The 23265-nt window shown below is 31.9% G+C and overlaps 1 long non-coding RNA gene across 1 annotated transcript in view; it reads right to left on the bottom strand.

Annotated features, from left to right (window-relative positions):
• Nucleotides 1-1961: 1961 nt before the first annotated feature.
• The window catches only part of LOC123670005, an 80980-nt gene continuing 59676 nt past the window's right edge, over nt 1962-23265 (bottom strand). The window contains exon 3 of the long non-coding RNA XR_006745850.1: nt 1962-2145. This is a non-coding gene — a long non-coding RNA (uncharacterized LOC123670005). The remainder of the gene's footprint in view (nt 2146-23265) is intronic.

Below are 23265 nucleotides of genomic sequence, written 5' to 3'. Positions count from 1 at the left end.
CTCATCTCTTTTGTCCAAAAACCATATCGAAAAGGTTTCATCTAATTTATAGTCCACTCCCTGTGACAATATACTCCCTGATTGAGTGAAATCAACCAAAACGGCCGTCTGGACGGGCCCGGAGCGACCGACCGTGACTTAACTTGGTATCTGCCATGACATGCCAATCGTTTGCAGATTTTTTTGGTATTTTTTTTTTGTGAAAAGCAAAAGACATAACAAGTGAATGTTTATGTCGTATTTTGCCTCTTTTTAAATTACTATTAATAAAAAAATCACCGAGAACCAACTCTAAAATAAAAAAATAAAATTTTAAATCTAATTTTATTAACGACTTCACAAAATAATGACATTTTTGTTTAAACATAAACCAACTTATAAAAGGTTTCTGGGACAATTTGGAACATTTTATTTTATAATATTTTCTTACAAATATTTGATGATGAAAAATTTATAGGTATATATTAATAAAATAATATTAATTCATAATTAAGTGACTAGACTTATTTATGTGAGTAAAATTAGATTAATAACTTATTTACAATAATAACAAATAACTCTTTTCTGCAGATCCAGTATTCATTTCAGGATACTGTTGGTTGACACTGCTTTTACATTTTGCTCATAGTAACGTTGAAATAATAAATTTATAGAAATACACATTAATCAAAATAAAAATGTTTTAACATTTACGATACAAGCGTTTCTCGATTATTAATATAACTACCGTGTAATTTAATCTATTGTTAATTAAACTATGGTGTGAATTTGTCATCTTAAATAGAGTACTGACTTTATTTCGAATAACTTTTATCCATCGCGCCGCCTACGCGTCTTTCAAGCTAATTTGATATTTAGAAACTAAACGCCAATTAACACTCAGTTATGCATCACGTACCTACTACATTTTATTAGGAATTTCAAGTATTCAAAAGTAACCTCATGAATTGTTATTAATGTTTTAGTTGAACGAAATTAACTCTCCATAATTAACTGCTTCCTGTAGGACACCGTGTCTTGGGAACAGTTCATCCTTTAACATGTCAAGGTCCTGACACATTTTGAGTGCATACATACATAATATGTCTTGAGTAGAAGTCGAGACAATATCTTGAAACTAAAATCACAAGTAAATTATGTGGTAAAAGTTAGGTAAGTCTTCAGAGATCAATTTCAGTGAGATAAGGTTTCTAAATACTCGTAATTTAATATTATAAATAAAAATATATATATCTATAAAATAGACACAAGTTATCTGTTCCTAATGTGAGAACTCAATGCTTGTGTTATAATAGGTAACACCTGACTAATATAACTACATATTTTTTCTATTAATAAAAAAATAAAAATAAAATAAAAATGTTTATTATTCAGACAACAAAGAGGTCCATAATTGTTAGTAAAAATAAAAGATGAAAGCTTAATAACTAATGTTAGTACTTAATAACTAAACTAAAAAATATATATAAATATTATATTACAAGCAGACTCAGGTGTAACCCACAACCCGCGGAACAGAAAGCAGGTCCACTACAAAGTACACCAACGGGTTGGTCAATATTTTTAGTGGGTTATATAATATCTATACAAGTTTATAGTCGCATTTTTTATAAAGATTATTTAAAATGATTGGATATAATGTAAGAATGGAACGTTCGCTTATAACATATTACAAAGCTGTTTTAACTGATCATTACTTTTGTATTCGTCTTAGAAATATAAAATTTTATCAATGGCCAGATTCATTTGGACTAAATAAGTTCTAATATAATTTAGAATTAAAAAATCCGACACTAAGACTAGATAAACGAGGAATAGTTATTGTTTCGTTAGTCAATGACTACTTTCCAAAATTTTTTCTTTGTATAAACTCAACTGTACCTAATGTTAGCTTAATTCTGATTTTTTTTACTATATGTAATTATGTATATCTAGTATTTCATACATTTTAATTATTTAGATAAAGTATGGATAATGTTAAACAATATTTATATCAAATAATCCACTGCTAAAAGTACAAATGCCTACATAATTTATTTAATTTCTTATTATACACTTTTTTAATGTAACAGCTACTTACCTTGTGTGTAATGCATTACATCAAAACACCATTAGATGCGCTGTTTCACCCAATGCACCACTCACCTGGAAAAAATTAAATTACTTTTAGGACGCTTACAAAAATAAAACCCTTACTGAGTTTAATTTTATGTTTCACTTACGTTAATAATACTGTCTAATTTATCAATACTTTGGATAGAACCAAGGATGTTAAGAGAATAAAATTGTTCTTGTGTCTTTCTTTTCAATCTATAATATATAATATATATAAAAGCGAAAGGTCACTCACTCATCACGAAATCTCCGAAACTATAACACCTACAAACTTGAAATTTGGCAAGTAGGTTCCTTATAAGACGTAAGCATCCGCTAAGAACGGATTTTACGAAACTCGCCCCCTAAGGGGGTAAAACGGGGGGTGGAAGTTTGTATGAAAGTCCTATGTTTTTGAAGTTAGAGACTTGAAATTTAAAATGTAAGCTCTATAGATGGTGAAAAGGTGTCCAAATAACATATCTTCAGAAATCAACCCCCTTTTGGGTTTAAAACGGGGGATGGTACGCTGACTCACTCATCGCGAAATCTCCGAAACTATAATAGCTACAAACTTGAAATTTAGCAGGTAGGCTCCTTATAGGTTGTAGACATTCGATAAGAACGGATTTTACGAAACTCGACCCCTAAGGGGGTAAAACGGGGGTTGGAAGTTTGTGTGAAAGTCCCATGTTTTTGAAGTAAGACACTTTAAATTTAAAATGTATGCCTTATAGATGATGAGAAGGTGTCCAAATAATGTGTCTTTAGAAATCAACTCCCTTTTGGGGTTAAAACGGGGGATGGTAGGTTTACTCGCTCATCACGAAATCTCCGAAACTATAACACCTACAAACTTGAAATTTGGCAGATAGGCTCCTTTTAGGGCGTTAACATTCGCTAAGAATGAGTTTTACGAAATTCGACCCCTAAGGGGGTAAAACGGGGGTTGGAAGTTTGTATGAAAGTCCTATGTTTTTTAAGTAAGAGACTTGAAATTTAAAATGTACTTTCTTTAGATAGTGAGAAGGTGTCCAAATAATGTATCTTTAGAAATCAACTCCTTTTTGGGGTTAAAACGGGGAATGGTAGGTTGACTCCCTCATTACAAAATCTTCGAAACTATAACAGCTACAAACTTGAAATTTGGCAAGTAGGTTCCTTATAGGGCGTAAATATTCGCTAAGAGTTGATTTTATGAAACTCGACCCTTAAAGGGCTAAAACGGGGGTTGGAAGTTTGTATGAAAGTCCTATGTTTTTGAAGTAAGAGACTTTAAATTTAAAATGTATGCTCTATAGATGATAGAAAGGTGACCAAATAATGTATCTATAGAAATCAACTCTCTTTTGGAGTTAAAACAGTGGATGGTAGGTTGACTCACTCATCACGAAACCTCCGAAACTATAACAGCTACAAACTTGAAATTTGGCAGGTAGGTTCCTTATGGGGTGTAAACATCCGCTAAGAATTAATTTTACGAAAATCGACCCTTAAGGGGATAAAACGGGAGTCGGAAGTTTGAATGAAAGTCTTATGTTTTTGAAGTAAGAGACTTGAAATTTAAAATATATGCTCTATAGATGGTGAGGAGGTGTCCAAATAATGCATCGTAATCTATATATATAAAAGAGAAAGGTCAGTGACTCACTCATCACGAGAACTCAAAAACCGCTGGATGGTCTATCCATCCAGGTTGGACAAAGATAAAGTTTGGCAGGGATGTAGATTATAGTTAGCAGACGTCCGCTAAGAACGGATTTTACGATATTCCATCGCTAAGGGGCTTTAATTGGGGTTGATAGTTTGTATGAAACATATACAGCCTGAAAATAAAACCAAAAATGTGGTGTATGAGGTGAGATGTGGTGAGAGGTTTTGTAAAAATAACTATTAAATTATACTAAACTGTGCCTTTTAAAAAGTTACTCAGTTTGATAAGCATTTCAAGTGACTGAAATAAAAAATAATTTGCGTTAAACATCTTAATAGTAATACATATCTTCATAGCCACGAGGACGTAATCGCGGGCAACAGTTAGTGTATTATAAGTCCCCAAAAGTGTGTGTGATCGATTCGCTCAAAATTTACTGAACGGATTTTCATGCGGTTTCAACATTGTAGAGAGGACTCCACCATTGGAAAGAAGAAGGTTTACGGAACGGCTAAGCCGATTTTGATGAGAATTTCACGGGAAGTTTGCCGGCAAAACTTTGTGACACACTAATTTCAACGCGGGCGAAGCCGCGGGCACAGCTAGTAATAATATATATTCGATATACGACGCCGCGTTGGCGCAACGGTCACAGCCATGGATTGTACATGTTGCGCTGGCGGTTGCGGGTTCGATCCCCGCACATGACAAACATTTGTATACAGGTGTTTGCCGTGATCTGGGTGTTTGTGCAGTCCTTGTGGGTCTCCCCATCGTGCCTCGGAGAGCGCGTTAAGCCGTCGGTTCCGGTTGTTATCATGTACATCTGATAGCGATCGTTAATCATAGTAGGGAATATTATCCGCCAACCAGCATTGGAGCAGCGTTGTAGATTAAGCTCAGATCCTTCTCCTACATGGGGAAAGAGGCCTATGCCCCGTAGTGGGATATTACAGGCTGAAGCAGCAGCATTCGATATATTTCGGGATTAATTAGAAATACCTAAATATATTTTTTACTGTATATAATAAACGAGTTATATGTTATAATAGTGAAACGACCATTAATCTTTACATTTTTGTTTCGTGATTACTTCAAATATTGTGTCAAAAAAAAAATCAAATGACAGAAGTGTAATAAATCAAGAGCCTGCGAGGTCTAGAGAGTTGTGTCATTTTACATAAGCAAATAATTTCTCAGCGCATGCTCCCAACACTGGTAGAATTAAAGCCTAAATATGAAGTTTAACTCATAGCGTCTTTGCGACCTGGTATCTGCCAAAGTCATGCCTTTTATAAGCGAAGCATTTTTTAAAATGACGAAGTTCTAGCCCTCGCCGGCTCTTAGGGTATAAAGCAGTAAAATATTATCTTATTGTGTCTCATATTGCTATTGATAGGTATCTTGAGCTGTGTTCTGTTATATGTCTAAGAAAGAGTCAATTAAATTCACATCAAAAACAAGATATCGCCATCTCTCATCGTAGAACATTTCCAATATTTCTGCTTATATATTAACTTATAGAGTTATCTCAAATTTGAGAGTAGTGTTTCGTCTTAATTTAATAATAATAATATCGATAAAATAAAAATAATTATATCTATCGTAGAAAAAATATGTTGTTATTCATTATTACAATTCTTTTACATACATAAATAAGCCGGCAATGGAATATTTAACATAATCCGCCTAGTCACATGATATTAAATATTTCGCTACCGGTTGTACGCTACACTTACAGCGTAGGAAGAGCCACAACTTTTTTTTAACGGAATTATTAATCAAGTGGTTAAGCATTGAAAAGGGAAGAATATCAGCTTTATTAATCGAATCTCAAATCTGTGAATTAACTTCGGTAGGAAATTTCCTGCTCAAAATATGGAGCGGCCTGACTGGGGTAGTACCTCGATCTTACAGAAGATCACAGCTAAATAATACTGTTTTTAAGCAGTGTTGTGTTCCACCAGAGCTCCTGGGGGTAATTGGGGGTAGGGTTGGCAAAGGGCTTGTAATGCTTCTGGTGGTGCAGGCGTCTATAAGCTATGGCAATCGCTTACCATCAGGTGAGCCGTACGCTTTTTTGAAGACCTAGTTGAATAAAAAAACATGCATTGTATGCAATTAAAGAAGTTGCTTCCAGTCTAATGTAGAGCTATTTTAAGTTAAGCAGACTTTAAGTCAAACAAAATTGTGGTAATTCATTAAAACATACAAATGTTTATAACATGTCAGACGTGTAAACTCCAAAACTTTACTTAACTTCAATTAGTAATTTAGTATTCAATTACATTAAGTGGGCACGTTTTGAAATATACAAAAGCATTGCATAAAAGCAAATTTCTAAGCTTCGCTGCAAAATCAACAAGATTAATTTCAACACACGAATTGGTTTCGTTACGCACACACAGAAACAGGTGTTTCAGAGCCAACTGCATGGCATAAATATAGCAAAACACAAAGTTATCGATGCCGCTAAGCCGCCTGTATTGACTATCGTAACATCACTAGTGCTCCACTCAAAGCCGCTGAGATTTCGATCATATTGAACTCTGTTCGTTATGAAATAAGGTTGTTATTTGTGAACGTTTTTACATAGGGATGTTTTGTTAAGCACAAACCGAGTTCAGTTTCGCAATAATGACACAGTGACAGCGACGTTGTATACAAACTGCGCTTCATATCGTTAATCGATAAACTGGCATAGTATCTGAATACGAAGTGCCTTTAAGTGTGAACTGCGGGCCTATTTGATGGCCGCTTACATCATGAACGATATTTTATTTGTCTTCGCATATCCGTTGAGTTAAATATGGCGGCCGCTTTGACACTGCTGTTGTCGAGTATGCTCATGCGTTCAAACTGTACAGTTATAGTTTGCAATGGAGTTGTCAGTAACGTTTCCTTGAGAACGTTATATTAATATAACAGAGGTTGGAACCTCATGTTAGTGAGTCTTTTGGAGGATGGTATTCAACAAAACATCTTTTGTATCCTTTTATGTCCCAATTTCTTTTATAACTATACCTAACTAGAAATAAACTTGGTTCGATATGCACGTTCATTACTTAAATATAACACCTAACATATTAAAAAAAAATTGATACAAAAATATAGGTAGATATTATAAAATACAGAGAAGAAAAACTGCATTTAAAGTTAAATACCTCACTATAATATTATATAATACAATTTAGGCTGTGAAAGATGAAATTATGAGATTTGTTACTACTGTAAAAATAATTTTAAAATAATTTTCTATTCATTTTTTTCTTTATAATAAACTATAATATCAAAGGCGTAAAAAAACTAGTATGCTTTAGACCACAGGACTGAAGTTTACTTTCTATCTTCACTAACTTATATCTCCCTCTCAACTTCTGTTTGCATCACCTGATCACACTTTTCGTAATGCTTTCGTCACGCATTCACCAGTTTACTCACCAAGTCAAAGAGCTATGACTTTCAAATACTAAGCAACGTCTTACAAAAGTGTTACCATAATCAAAAATACTAAACAATCTCACAAGAATCTAAGCGTAATGTGGGTGAAGCACACAGGTTCTATAGTCAAAAAATAATTGGACAATAAAACCAAAAATGTTACCTTCGGTTGGTAAGGCATTAGAACCGTTCTCAGTGATAGTGATAAATGCTAGTTCTAATAATAATAATTTAAGTTTTTAGTTTCTTATAGTTTAAGTGTATTCTTCTAATTTTAGTTCTTAAGTTGTGAATTGTAAGTATATCATCATATCATCATCATCATGATGATGTGATGTGATGATTTCTTAAGTTATGAATTGTAAGTATATATGACAATGTCTGTATCCTAGCAATGCTACGACGACCATTTCATGACATTTTACTCATTTTAAATTGCTTAACAAATTGAAGCATACTAACATAATAGCAGCAATCTGAGAATAAGTTAAGTATCAAAACTATTTTTTATCAAAAATATAAACCTACGTGTTTGATTAAAAGAAATTGCAGAGAAAATTCATGAACGTTAAGTAACCTTGATGGTATTGAAATTAAATATGAAGAAATTTAGATTTAAGAAACATAAAACCAATAACGAAAACATGAGTTGAGTGTATTGTTCATCCAAAGATTTCAGTCCACACGTAACAAATATGAGTGGAACACGAATCTGTAGATGGTAAGACAGTGGCTGTGACCAACGATAAGGCGACGTTTATGATTAACAATAAACGACCAAAGATGGATAACACCCAAGAGCATCGGTAAAATAACATTTTCAGTGTCTATCCCTTGAAGGTGTCAAAATGTAAATTTCATCTAAATCCAAAGAAATATTTAGTTTTATTCCCAAAGCGTTTTCATTTATATAACAATCTACCGGGTCGCAATCTAAGTTTGCTGTGCACTCCATTCCTCCACCTCCGCCAATTTAAGTAATACAATAGACGCTACAAGAGTTTGTATCAATATTTTATTCTTTTTCATTGTTCGGTTTGTCTTTCTTTTCACTTCCGTTAATACTTTCAGTACTAAAAATTTCTTGATGCCCGAGTATCAAATTTTGAGGTATTGCTATTTTAATTTCACTGTTTAAATAAATTTACTTTAGGTTTTAAGAAAATTGAAAAGATAAGATGTTGCGAAACAGAGTTACTTAAAAACTTAAATTTAACTAATGGCCCAGTCGGATAGCTGTATTTTAAATAAATTATTATAGATTCAAATCCAGCTTATTCCTTAATTTCTAAATCCCGAATTCGTTTGAAAAAAACAAACATCATTAGCAAAACATTAACAAAAATAAAATAAAGTCATATTACGAATGAATAATCCATTTATACACTAATCTCAATCACACCTCACTTGTTCAACAGTCTTTGTGAAGGATATTACTAATCCCCCACTATTAGCTATTTCTTTGTCACTCCCTAACATCAGGCGCTTTGAACCCTAAACCCTCTTTAATAAAAACTAGACAGCAACTGTCCACGATCATATGGAAACAAAACACCACACATTCATTTAACCAACAATGGTACATGACAATTAGCCGTGTCTCGCCAAAGCCGTACAGACGTAAGCCGGTGTCAGACTTTGCCTTTATTTTGTCTACTAGATGTAGATGCAGTGCATATGAGTCGAGCGTGGCTGTTTCGAGATTATGTGAAGCTCTTTCAAGATCTATACTCGTTTGAGACTTAACTGATTATTTATGTGACGTTTCAAATCTACATTAGTACGAGGGTTACGTTCAACTTTGTAATGTCAAGTAATATTGTAATAAAAGATAATATTTATGATACCATATGATTTATCATAATTTATATATAAATAGTGTTAAAAAATTAAAATCGCCTCTTTGAGTAAAATTTAACAGTGGAATCTAGGCGATGTCTGGCATTTTTTGATAGGGGCTCACAAAAAATATTAACGAAAAACTAGAGCTTACATTTACACTGTTCCATTTTTAACACAAAATGTCGTGCACATACTATTTTTTAATACTTATTTAAAAGAAAATCTTTTGTTTCACGCGTCGACCTGTGTTGATACTTCTCTTTCGCACTTATTGAATACGCTCTCGTACTAAATTTCGTTTCATAGAAACGCAATCGCTAGCACTCCACTCGTTACAACTTGACACCAAATGTACGCGTAGGTATAGGTAATCTAATATACTATTTTCTAAGTGTAGTAGAATAGAAAGAATTTAATATAAGTAAAATATATTTATGAAGCAATAAAGATTTAAGAATACTCTTTAGAATGAGCCGCCTCTGGTGGAATCTTTGGTCGTTAGACATCAAATTAAGGTGGTGTAATATACATATTGATATTTGATACGGTTGATGGCTAAATATATCATTAGCATTGACCAGAATAACGAGTTATATTTATAAAACATACTTATTTATTTCGAAATTTCCCACCAGCTCTTGAAACATCAGATCAAACAAATGTGTTTCAGTAAAACGTAAACATACCTATAATTTAAATTTTAAAACGATTGGTACAATTGCACAAAAGCTTATTTGTTATTTCTATTTGCGTTACATCATGATCAAATAAAGTAATATTTTTTCAGACGTTCGAAAAAAAAACTTTGCAACAAACATTTCGTACGATAAAAGCATTTCTCGACCCAAATCGGCCGTGAAAACGCGTCATCACTCACGTCGAACGCAACGACGGCTTCACGGTGGCGTGTCATTTCTTTCATTGTTCAAATCGATTACATTTGCCTCATCAAAAACGACTGTCATCGAGATGTTTAATTTTAATATATTTTGATGAAAATTTTTGAAGTGAAGCGATATCTATTGTTGTTAGTTTTGTAACTCTTTAGACCGACTTCAAATAAGAAGGGGGTTTTCAATTCTACCTACTATGCTACCTCAGAATTTTTTACTGGGTTGACCGATTTTGATGGTTCTTTTTTTAATAGAAAGCTCGCTCTTGTTTTGTAGTATAGATTATTTTTAGACGATCTACGTTTTATTACTTGTCGGTTTAAATTGAAGTTGGTTTTTATATTTCATTTAAATACAACTATCACTTCTAACGTTAACCCCTTCAGTCTATCGCAGTTCAGTGCTGGACATAGGCCTATCCATCTTTACTCCAAGCATCCAGGTTCTCCGCAATCCTCGTCCAACTTTCACCGCAATCTTATGTAAATCGTCGCTCCAGCGAGCCGAAGGACTGTCAACACTGCGTTTGCCAACACGCTGTTTCCTTTTCAGGACACATCTGAAGTCGTCTTCTAACATCTATGTCATTGTTTTTAACATGCCTTTTATTAATGAAACGCTTAATTTCACATATAGTTTTATGTTTGTACTAAAACTGATCTATTTTACCGATATTTGGACTGTTGTGGTTTGGTCTAATTTATATAACTATTTTAATTACGCCTTAATTAAAATTAATTTAATAATGATTAGACGTAATTAATTTTTATTATTATTAATTACAGTGTTATCTATATAATAAACATTTCGATGTATTTTCTAGCATTTGGTTATGATTGAGTTAGTTCAAATATTTTATGAAATTATTTTAACAATAATAATAATCCACACGTGAGTTCACGCCATTTTTGGCGCGAACTTGTGGAGGCCTATGCCCAGCCTCCTATATAGCCTATGTTCTGCTCCGGGGATTGTGGGTTCGATTCCCACCCTGAGTCTGGTTGTAATATATATATTTGTTTATTTATTTATTTGTGTATTTATATATGTACTATTTATAAGTATGTTTATCGAAAAAAAATATATATGTAGCTATACGAGTCGACTGTTACCTATAACACAAGCATTATTAAGTTGCTTACTTTAGGAACACACGATCGTGCGTGTTGTGTAGATATTTATTTATTAAAAAAAAAAAAAAACAAAAAAAAAAAACAAATAACACATTATATCCAATCATTATTTAATTATCATCCAATATGTATCTTATTGCGGACTACACAAGGTTCTACAATATGTTAATGTCACTGAAACAAGTATAATTAAAAAATTTGTACATCGAAATACAAAAATAAATTAACAAAAAAAAATACATTTAACATTATATGCCAAATAATTAAAATAAAGATATTCAAACTATTCAAAATATCCTTGACTAATTTAATTTACTCGGTCACCAACCCGCCTGCCCAGCGTGGTGACTATGGGCAAAACACATGAGTTCACGTTATTTTTGGCGTGAACTTGTGGAGGCCTATGTCCAGCAGTGGACTGTATAGGCTGTAATAATGTAAAAAAAAAAAAAATTTAACTTAATATTTTAACGAACTATTTTACTTAAGTTAAAAAGTTATTTAATTGATAATTTTTTGATGTGACAAAATGCAATATTTGTTTAGTGATGCGATTTTTTTTAATATTGTACTTTTTCGATATCATCGCGGATTAATTTCGAAACGGTGTAATAAGCTCCGTCGAGACCTTTATTCCCAGCGCCTCCCACAAACGTTTACTATGTAGCCTTCTGTTTGCTTGGCCGTCGGGTAGCCGTGTCGACATCTTTAAGGTATCTCTTCAAAGCTCTCATAGCATCAGTTACAGTTATAACAGCTTTTGATAATTTAAAATGTCTGTGACTTAAGTGTTAACGCTGTTTCATTGCTGTCGATTCGAACTTTTTACTTAATTTCCTTGTTTTAAGCTATACCATACAATTTTAGTTTGTAAGTTAACTATATAAATAATGGTGATGGCTCGCAAACGAAAAAAAAACCGACTTCAATTACATCGACAAGTAACACAACGTAAGTAGACGAAAAAATATTCAAGTAAATATGCGTTATCAAATTTAAAAAAGACTAAAAAAATAAGCATCATATAAAAAAAAAACAATATTATCAAAATCGGTACACCCACTGAAAAGTTATGCAGAATACAACGTAGGTCGACGAAAAATAGTCAAGTAAATACGCATTATTAAAATAGAACTCCAAGAGTACTTTTAGATCTCAATTATATTTTAATGACCACATGACAAACACGATGACTTTCAATTTAAAAAAAAATCAACGAAATCAGCCCAGTCAAAAGTTCTGGACATACATAAAAAATACAATCGAATTGAGAACCTTCCCCTTTTTTGGAAGTTGATTAAATCAAGCCTTGACGGGAATAAACGTTCACTTCCTATTCTTATGTTAATAAATTAAAAATAAACAAGAAACACTTCAGTGATTTTCTTATTAATTATTATCATTTTCTGATCTATATATTCTTGATTCCTTAGTTAAAAATTTAATTTTTATATTTCGTCATTATTTATGCTAAAAATTAAAAATATAGATTATATTTGAATTAAATAAAAGAATTAACTCTATTTCATGGCCTAGCACAATCCTGTACGAAGCCTGCCTTATATTCTAGGCTTGTGTTTGCCAGCTTGTCGGCCGGCCTTGTCGTCATCTTTACCCTGATTGCTTCTGAAGGGCCGCTGGTACCCTTTATAAGTTATTTTGTTTGTCTCTTAAGCTATTCTCTCCACAAACTGTTTCTATTTTAAAATTAATTTAATATTTTAAGACGAAGTTCTACACAAAATTTACAATGACAATAAATTAAATAATATGTAATGAAATATAAGATAACTAATACAACGAATCATAATTAAATTTTTTTTTAAATTAAATCAAGAACGTGTGTAGAGTAGATGTGATGTGTTTGTAATATATGTAACAAATATTTATAGAGAAATACATATGTAGCCTCAATAATTTCTCAGATGTAATAGTCCTTTAAGTCCTTCAAAAGCTATATCATATTATTTCCAATTCATAAAAACAAATCCTCACTCTCTGAAGATAACTGAGATTGAAATTTTAAGAAATATTTTGTCACCAGTGGCAAAATCTAAAGTGAAATATCAACCCTCCATCTATTTATAGCTTTTATTGTGCGAAACATTTAAATGAAATTTTTTTCAATACCAAGCGAGTTGTATTCGACAATTTTCATAAATCTTGTTTCACTTCGTCTTTAGTTTAGAACATGCGGATTTAAAATGTTCCCCGCTCCTGCAAATGTCGACAGCGATTCTTTCACACGGCGTCGCGTGAAACATAGCTGGAAATATATCGACTTATGTTATAGACTCTAGCGTTACATGTGTGTTTACACGTTTATTAGAGTTAACTCCCTAAGTATCGATTTTCATATAAGATCTACTGAACGAATGACCTCATTACGTTTTCGTTCCGATATATAGCGTTAATTGATTCGTTTATTTACCATTTGATATGGTATTAATCTTTTTCTTAGACTAATAAGCCTTTTTTGTGCCTATTTAGTCATTCGATCTGAAGGAGTTAACTCCAGTCGTACGTTGGAACTAACACACACATTTTTAAATATTTTATTTAAACAACATATTAAAAACAAGCTTATGTTCCACCTGATGATAAACGATAACCGTAACCTATAGAGGCCTGCAACACAAAACGAATTGCAAACATGTAGCTGATAAGCCCCTAACCCTCCCCATGAGCTCTGGGTACGTTACTCACCACAGGAACACAACACCATTTAAAAGTAATATTACTAAGCTGATCTTCTGTAGTTTGACGTAATTTCCCAGTTGGGCTGTTCTAGATTATAAGCTGGATATTTACTGCTGTGATCTATTTCAAAAAACTCTGTAACATACATGTTTTATAGGTAGCAGCCAACTCATAAAGCTAAAAATATACACATAAACAATAGATAAAAAAAGTTTTAAGCATTTCACCCAGACTTGGAGTAGGAATCGAAACCAAAACCCCTGAAGCGGAAAACTTATATCTTTAACTGGTGTTTAGTTTGTTTATTTTGTGAGTATGCATTGTGGCTGTGGCATATTAAATTTAAAAATTATTTTATAAATACAAAGAACACGTATATCGGAAAAAGTAAGCTATACATAATGATCCAAAAAGAAAAAATTGTAACAAAAAAACAAACATACGTAGTTATTATTGTACAAATTATTAACTTAAATTATATAATGTTCGTCTATAGACTAGACAATTTTTTGAAATAATTCTTGTTCAGTTAAGAGGTCACTCATTGCCTTCCTATTTAACTACAAATTAGATTCATGGATATAAACTTTGTTTGGGACATTTTATATGCATATTTAAAAAGGAAAACTACTTTTCAATATTACTTAAAATTTTAATATTTAGCAATCTGTAAAAAACAGTCAAATATTTTTTTATTAAAAGAAAATAGAGATGTTCCACAACATCAAATATCGAGAGTAGTGGTATAAAGCGGTTAGCAACTCTCTGCGCTTCAAACTTAGAACATACGAAACTACCTACTTGGAGAAGTTGCTATTTTTTCCATCTTAAAGGCTTCTAATATTGTAGTTCCCCGCCTCGGGCCCGTTGTCATTTGTCCGCTCTGTAGGCAAACTTTGCCTCAATGTTTGAAAGCACTACATTATATCGTAGCTCTTCATCGTCTCTACGCGTATTAGTGTTGTGATCTTCGATGATTTCTATTTTAAGTATCGACAATTAGGGTTTTTTTATACTGATTGAATCGGCATAGCGATGCTGCCAGTGTTCTTGGCACAATTCCACGCGGACATGATTTATACCAAAACTATCTGTAAATATTTAGTTCTTAAGTTGTGAATTGCAAATATGTATAATGTTTAATAAATATTTCCTATATATAGTCCTCCCGTGACCATGGTTGCTGTAAAGTATCCGAAACGTCGGGAATCAAAAGATAATAATAAACCGCGATAAAATCCGAAAAAAGTTGTTTCATTAAAAAATATTTAAAATTTAAATAATTTTGACTTACACTTTTAATTATAAATTTCTCATGTTTTATTTGTAGAGACAATACAACGAACTAACTTAAATGTAGTCCTCCTCATCGATTTCGATGACGGCGACCCAGGGAGTCATGACTAATTTCTCTGATGGGCCCTAATATGGCTATATTATTGATTAAATTATTTAAGTTAATAGTTAATAGCCATATTAACTGAAATAATTTAATCAATAATAGGGAATAATTCCAACAGACCATAAGGCACGAAAGCGTTTTCTATTTCAAAAATAAAAAATTATTTTATCATTAAACAAATAGATATTATTTATACTTTAATTAATATTATATGAAGATTAGTAAACAATAAAGTTACTGGCTAATATTAAAAACGTCCTATCGAAATAGCTTATTACACTCTATCGATGCACGACCCGACGCCAAGATACTTCACTATCCTGAAGTAAGACGCGGCGCTTCCTTACATAGTGGATTTCTTTTTAATACCCTACATTTAAAGTCCTCGCAATGGAGAGCACATGTCGCAGTAGAAACTTGTATGTCTCTTTTTGTCATGCTAATGTTGTCATTATAAAACGTTTTTACCCGACTTTCGAACTAAGAATGCTAAATTATATAAAACTTACCAAGTTTACTTTAGTTTTTTATCGATGTATTAGGTTTTACACTTTAATCTTCAAAAACTTTCGACAAAATTCAAAATAGAAAACAACAATATGTAGTAATTATTAAAATATTAATTACATAGTTACTATTATTAGTAATGTAAATATTACCTAATAATAAAATGAATTAAAATTAATCTAAGCGTTTGTGTTTCAAAATTTAAAATCTGGACAAATAGCTATTTATTTAAAAGAGCTTAATTTGTATATCTATGTAGAGAAATAGTCATAGTTTTTTATCATAATCATTATTATCACAATTTTAAATTTACAGCAAAATTGGAAGATAAAAAACCATTACACGAACGAAACCGCTGAAACAAGATAACGTCGAAAGAAAATGTTATTACAATGTTTTCTTTATACAATTCAAGTCAAGGTTACATCCTTTTAACCCTCTGTGAACAAGGTAAATAATTGTGTTTGCTCGCAAACGAAAAAAAAAACCGACTTCAATTACATCGACGAGTAATACAGCGTAGATCGACGAAAAAATAGTCAAGTAAAAATAATATAAGATAAAATTTCAATGTGACCACATGATAAACATCAGCTTTCGATAAAATTAAAATTTATCAAAATCGGTACACCTAGTAAAAAGTTATTGCAGATTTTCGAGAGTTTCCCTCGATTTCTTTGGGATCCTATCATCAGATCCTGGTTTCCTTATCATGGTACCAAACTAGGGATATCTTCTTTCCAACAAAAAAAGAATTATCAAAATCGGTACATCCAGTAGAAAGTTATGCGGTATAATACTAATGAAACTCGCGTAGTGACTTCGTAAAGACTAACTGATATTGACAGCTAGGCAGGCTTACACACAATAGATCACAGATGGCGCCAGTAGTATTAACAAATATATTATTTTGATACTAATTTTAACAAATACAACGTAGGTCGACGAAAAAAGCGTCAAGTAAAAACGCATTATTAGATATAGCTCGAAAAGTAATTGTTAGATCTCAAATAAATTTAAATGGAACCAATTGACACATACCACCTTTCGATTAAATAAAAATTGTCGAAATCGGCCCATCCGGTCAAAAGTTTCTATGTAACATACATAAAAAAATACAGTCGAATTGAGAACCTCCTCCTTTTTTATAAGTCGGTTAAAAAGTGACACATAATATACTTCAGGGTATTAAATACCATATAGTTATAATGGCCAATTTTTACGATTATCACAAGAACTACGATGTCGGATCTGACATATTTAGTTTTAGTTGTTTTTTAATCAACCTTTCTGGTGTAGTGGTGCACCTAAAACATCGACGGTTTCTGGGCTCAAAACCTGGTCGGGATGGATAAATATCCATCGTATCTGTGTAAATATTCCTTTCCGGTTTGGATGTCTGTCCTTGTGAGTCACCCAACCGTGCCTCGGAGAGCACGTTAAAGCTGATGTCCCGGTTGTTATCATGTACACCGATGATAGCGATCGTTACTTATAGTAGGGAATATATCCGCCAACGTGGGGAAAGAGGCCTATGCCCAGTAGTGGGATATTACAGACCGAAGCGGAACATAGTAAAATATTGTTAAAAAATTGATGAATTGAGCTCAAATAAAGTCTTAGGATTACCAAACTATACCGTACAGTAAGATAGAATTTAATACATTAACAGGTCTAGAAATCCACACCAATTCAGGCTGGTTACAATCTAGAATTGCATGCAGTAATAATTATTACAATAAACTTTATGATACGAACAGAATTCCTTGAAATATCAACATTAAGAGCTAACCTAATTAACTATTTTGATGATAAACAAATTGTAAATGTGCGTGTCGCGTTGATATTACTATATTTAAATGGATTTATATTAGCTTAATTAACTGATATTTATGCGGTAAGTTTTAGTTTATCATTAAAAGTAAATGAATTGTAAAGTAAAGAAGAAAATATTCTACACTAACGATGAAGAAAGCGATCACTTATACCCAGTAGTATTTGTAAATTAGAAATTATTTTAAACTAAAATACATCCTCCAATATCTACATACATAATTAAGACTTCTTAAATGGAGTGAAAAGCATTACATTACGTAAAACATCAGAGTATTGTTACATATTTTAATAGTATTTAAACGACGAGTACACTGCTCGTACCCGAGCCTATTGTTTCATTCACGGGAATATACTTAACAAGTCATAATAGATACTAGTAACCTACATATTAACATATATAATGTTATGATTTAATACAATGAACATGGAGAATTCCACATAACTTATATTTGAAAACAAATGTTTATACCACGTGGTCCAAATGGAAAACAATCGCTAAAAAATTGAATATTAAATATTGCAATTAAATCGTAGCGTTCCAATTGACACAAAACAGAGACAAATAGACAGTTGAAACTCATCGATACTTTTAACTTGAAGCTGCTTAATTCAAATGCAAGTACACACACATACGAAAGACGTAAAACAAAACAAGATAACTACACCATATTAAGAATTCAATAACGTACCACAATAAAAATAAATAAATAGCTTAAATCACAAGCGATAATACCACACAGAAATACAGTCGAGTATAAATTACAATTCAAAATAATAACAAGAGAACGTCGCCAAGGGCGGAGGCGTCGCTAAAACAATGGAAGTTCATAAATCACGCGGCTTAATAAAGCGAACAATCTCGTGCCATCACTTTGTTCAGCCCTAAGAACGCTTATCGAAAACTAGCTATTACCACTTGCTATTTCAGACGTATGCTAACATGTGTAATCCATAGGTTTGAAACAAAACTGTGCAAGTTTTTAAGCTGTTTTTCACGGTTACAATCAAAACTTTTACTTTTTCGATCGATCGCGACCACGATTTATCCTGTAACATAGGCCTCTTACTCCGAGTACTTAAAGGTTCGGAGGTTAAGAGAAAAAGAGCAGTGTGTTGTATTGGGTAATCATGTTTACTTGTTACTAATGTGTGTAATGTGCTACTAATGTATCCGTGAGGTCCGTGAACATGGCGTGAGAGATGTCACCTAAATATCAGGACTTTCTAAATGACGATAATAAGTCCCGTATTAGTATAAATGTTAATTTTGTCTCATTCATGTTCAATTTTTTGTTGCTCCTCTATAGAGTTGTAAGCCCATATATATACGGAAGTGATCGACCTGTTAATGACCAGTTTCTACATTTTTTAAAATTAATGTTTGTGTAATTTGGAAATAGTAAGGAATATAATATAGTAGGATAGTATCCCACTGCTTAGCATAGACATCTTTCTTCATGTAGAAGTGGGACTGGAGCTTAATCCACCATGCTGCTCTACTCCCGGTGGGCGGATATATTTCCTACCATTACTACCGATCGCTATCAGGTATTTATGCTAAAAGGCGGGACCAGTAGCATAACGTGCTCTCGAAGCCGTACGCTTGGTTGCCGAGCTAGTTGTAAAAAAATGCTACATTACAGTTTTAAGCCCCGCTGAATACTAAATCTAAATAAATCTTATCTATAAACTATCTGAAATCATTAGAATTCTAGTCAACCTATAAAATTGACAAGTTCGATTCTACATAAATTATTGAAAACTATGTAAAAAAAGTGAAATATAAATTATTAAACATTTAGACTAAATCACTTTCAATAAGTTAAATATTACTAAAACCCTATATTAAGGGCTTAATCTTTTAAAGATAATCTCTAGACGATAAGCCAATAGAACTCCATTCTCCGCTAGATCTTAACACTCAACTAATAAATAGCACACGACGCTATCATTTAGTTCAAAGCGAGTGATCTTTATAAATCCCATTTGAAACCGCAAAGAAATCTCGCTATAACGCAGCTAGACTTAACTTTTAACAAGATAATACTAAGCTAACACTGGACAGTCTCAACCTTAGAACGGAAAGTAGAATGAATGTGGCATTGAATTGACTTAGTATTTTATAAGAAATGCCGACATTTTATATTTTTATATATTTATATGATGTTAGATTTATGTAAATAAATAAGTCTGTGCTTTGACAGTCTTTAAATGACTAACTATTTGATGATAAGGCTTTTTTTAGACAAAGAATGTCGTTGGAGATTATAATTACGAACGTAAGAATAACGTTTCATATTAAATGTGTCAAGTAACTTTTTTGTATCTTTATAAATGACTGTAACTCATAAAACATATACAAATCTGTCTTTAGAAAAGTACAAAATAAAATATAAAAAACAGAAAAAATAAGTAATTAATATTCAATTGTATGAAGTTAGCATCTTTACAGCTTTACCGATTTTTTTTTTGTTGAATTATGTTTAACTTTTTGTTTGTTTGCCCTTTACCAACAACATATCGTTGCTGATTTGACTAAGCTTATACAAAGACCCGCTTGTACCAGAGAGTATTCATTCCATAATTTGATTTTAAAAAGAACAGTTTAACAGTAAGAATTACGAAGTGAACAAATTGGTTGCCTTAGAAATAAATGTCATTGAATGTGACAAGATACTACTAATAAATAAATAAATAAATAAATAAATAAATAAATAAATAAATATTTACACAATAACACACGGTCGTCTGTTCCTAAAGTAAGCAACTTAATGCTTGTGTTATAGGTAACAGCAGACTGGTATATAGCTACATATTTTTTTTTTTTTCGATAAACATACTTATAAATAATACATATATAAATATATAAATAAATATTTATATTACACCCAGACTCGGGGTGGGAATCGAACCCACAACCCTCGGAGCAGAAAGCAGGGTCACTACAAACTGCGCCAACGGGCTAGTCAATAATCTAATAATATAGTATTACGATTCGTTAACCCGCATTAGAGCAGCTTGCTGGGTTAAGCTCCGATCCTTCTTTTCCATGGAGAAAGAGGCCTATGTGGGATGTTAAAGAATGAAATGCTGAATTGTTTAATGTCTTCGAAATCTATTTGTTTTCAAAACTTGACACACACCGCAAACTTGTTTTCTTTTCATAATATATACCTGTCATATTGTATTAGTTCGTTGTTTTCATTTTACACTTCCAATTCACTCCTTGCTCTATGTACCTAAACATCTGCGTTAACGATTTTCCAGTAAAAATGGAAAAGGAAACATTTCTTTAGTCGCTGTGGAAATGTCGAGAATATTCTCTAAGAAAACCACTTCTTACCTTCTGGTAGCCACTCGTGGGACGCTCGAGTGACGATTGTGCGTTTTGAAAAAATTAAACGCAAGCATTTTAAAGGAAATGAAATTTTACGAAATAGTATTTAAAAAAAGAACTTAAAATAAGAAAAAAGTTTCACCGAGATCTTTACTTGGAAGTCTTGTGTAGAAACTGCAGCGAGAAGAAAAAAAAACGACTTACGTTTCCTGAACACAAAAGTAAACAAAGCGTTCTGAAACCGAGCCGATTTTTTTTGGTACTGTTTTAGGTGTACGTTGGTTTTACTTGTGTTAAAATGTTAATATTTTGTCTTTTAGCTAAATAGTTAATAATTAAAATCGATTTATCACCTGTAGATTTTATTGAGTACAAGGAAATATTGTATTTTAAATATAATAATTATAATACATAATTTATATTTCTACTGAAAATGTACTAGATATTACAAAAAGGAATAGTGATTTTATTTTAAATAACACAGAAACTGATCCTTAGATCCTTTCTTCGTTCAATTTTATTAAAAATATAATGGTATTAGGTATAAAAGTGTTTAAACACGATTTAGATATTTAAAAAAAATGTTATTTCTATTTTGAACAGACTGGAAGAAAGAAAGAGGTTTTCAATTCGACTGTATTTTTAACCGACTTCAAAAAAGGAGGAGGTTACATTCGACCGTATATATATATATATAATTTTATTTTTATTTTTTTTAAACGTATGTTCGGGTATTACTTCTTCGTTTATGAACCGATTTTGATAATTCTGTTTTTGTTGGAAAGGAAATATTCCTGGTGTGGTACCATGATAAGAAAACCTGGATCTGATGATGGAATCCCAGAGAAATCGAGGGAAACTCGAAAATCCGCATTAATTTTTACTGGGTATCCCGATTTTGATAATTTTTAATTTAATCGAAAGCCGATGCTTATCATGTGGTCACATATAAATTTCATCGCTATCTGATTACAACTTTTGGAGTAATCTTTGATAATGCGTATTTACTTGACTAATTTTTCGCCTACCTACGTTGTATTACTTGTCGATATAATTGAAGTCGGTTTTTTTTCGTTTGCCAGCAAACACAATTATATGTAATATATGTTACCTCAGAATTATTTACTGGATTTACCGATTTCGATAATTACTTTTTTTTAAATTGAAATTTTTAATTAAAAGATGGTACTTGACATGTGATCCCATTTAATTTGATCGAGACTTGCTGACTACTTTCTGAGTAATCTATGATAACTCGTATTTACTTGACTATTTTTTCCGTCTACTTACGTTGTATTACTTGTCGATGTAATTGAAGTCGCAAATTAATATTAACGTATTATTGATACTTTTACTGGATAAGTTGAACATTATATTTCACTCACTTATAGATTATAAGTATTAAACATTGTTTAAGATTGTTTTAATAATCAATGCCAAAAAAGGGGGATAGCAATTCGGTTGCATTATTTGGGTCTTCATAACTTTTGCTGAAGGTACTCATTTTAATTTTTGTTTCGTATAAGAAAGCTGGTGTTTGTTGTGTAGTCCCATTTTATTTTGAGTGAAATTTGACGAGTACTTATTGATGTAAATATAAGTAGTTCTTGTTTTACAAGAATTATTATAAAGTATTTAAACGTGGAAGTTGGAAACATTTCTTTAAAACCTTCTCTGAATATTTCATTAACATTAATAGAATTTATAGAGAGAAAAGTAAGAACGCATTCACACGAACCGACTCCCAATACAATATTCAGTAGATCGCATTATGCAATAGTCCCTAAGTCACAGAATCAATATTGCCGATGTTATACCGAAGTTTTTCTCGGCTTTGTCATAAATATTTAAAGAGATTTTGTTCTTTTGGTGCTTTTCGTGGAAAAAAAAATCATCATTGATAGATTATGCGTTTTATGAGTAGCTTTTAGAGGCACTTTTTTTGTAACTGAGTAATATTTTTACAAATTTAGTAGGTATATTATAAAGAAAGTATATTTGAGTTTGTACGGTACTTTTTCGAAATATTTAATTTTTCTGAATTTGAACCAGTAAAACTCATTTAAAATTAACGTATTATTCATACTAACCAATGACGGCTTGCGACATAAAGACATTAGACACACATAGTATAATAATAATAAATAAAATTTAATCTCTAATGCTATGTAACTACTCATCATCATCATGACGGCTTGCGACATTAGACACACATAGTATAATAATAATAAATAAAATTTAATCTCTAATGCTATGTAACTACTCATCATCATCATGACGGCTTGCGACATTAGACACACATAGTATAATAATAATAAATAAAATTTAATCTCTAATGCTATGTAACTACTCATCATCATCATGACGGCTTGCGACATTAGACACACATAGTATAATAATAATAAATAAAATTTAATCTCTAATGC

The sequence above is a fragment of the Melitaea cinxia genome, chromosome 4 (assembly GCF_905220565.1).
Source record: "Melitaea cinxia chromosome 4, ilMelCinx1.1, whole genome shotgun sequence".
Taxonomy (NCBI): domain Eukaryota; kingdom Metazoa; phylum Arthropoda; class Insecta; order Lepidoptera; family Nymphalidae; genus Melitaea; species Melitaea cinxia.
Note: the sequence above shows the minus strand (reverse complement) of the source record. Positions and strands in the feature narration are given on the sequence as shown.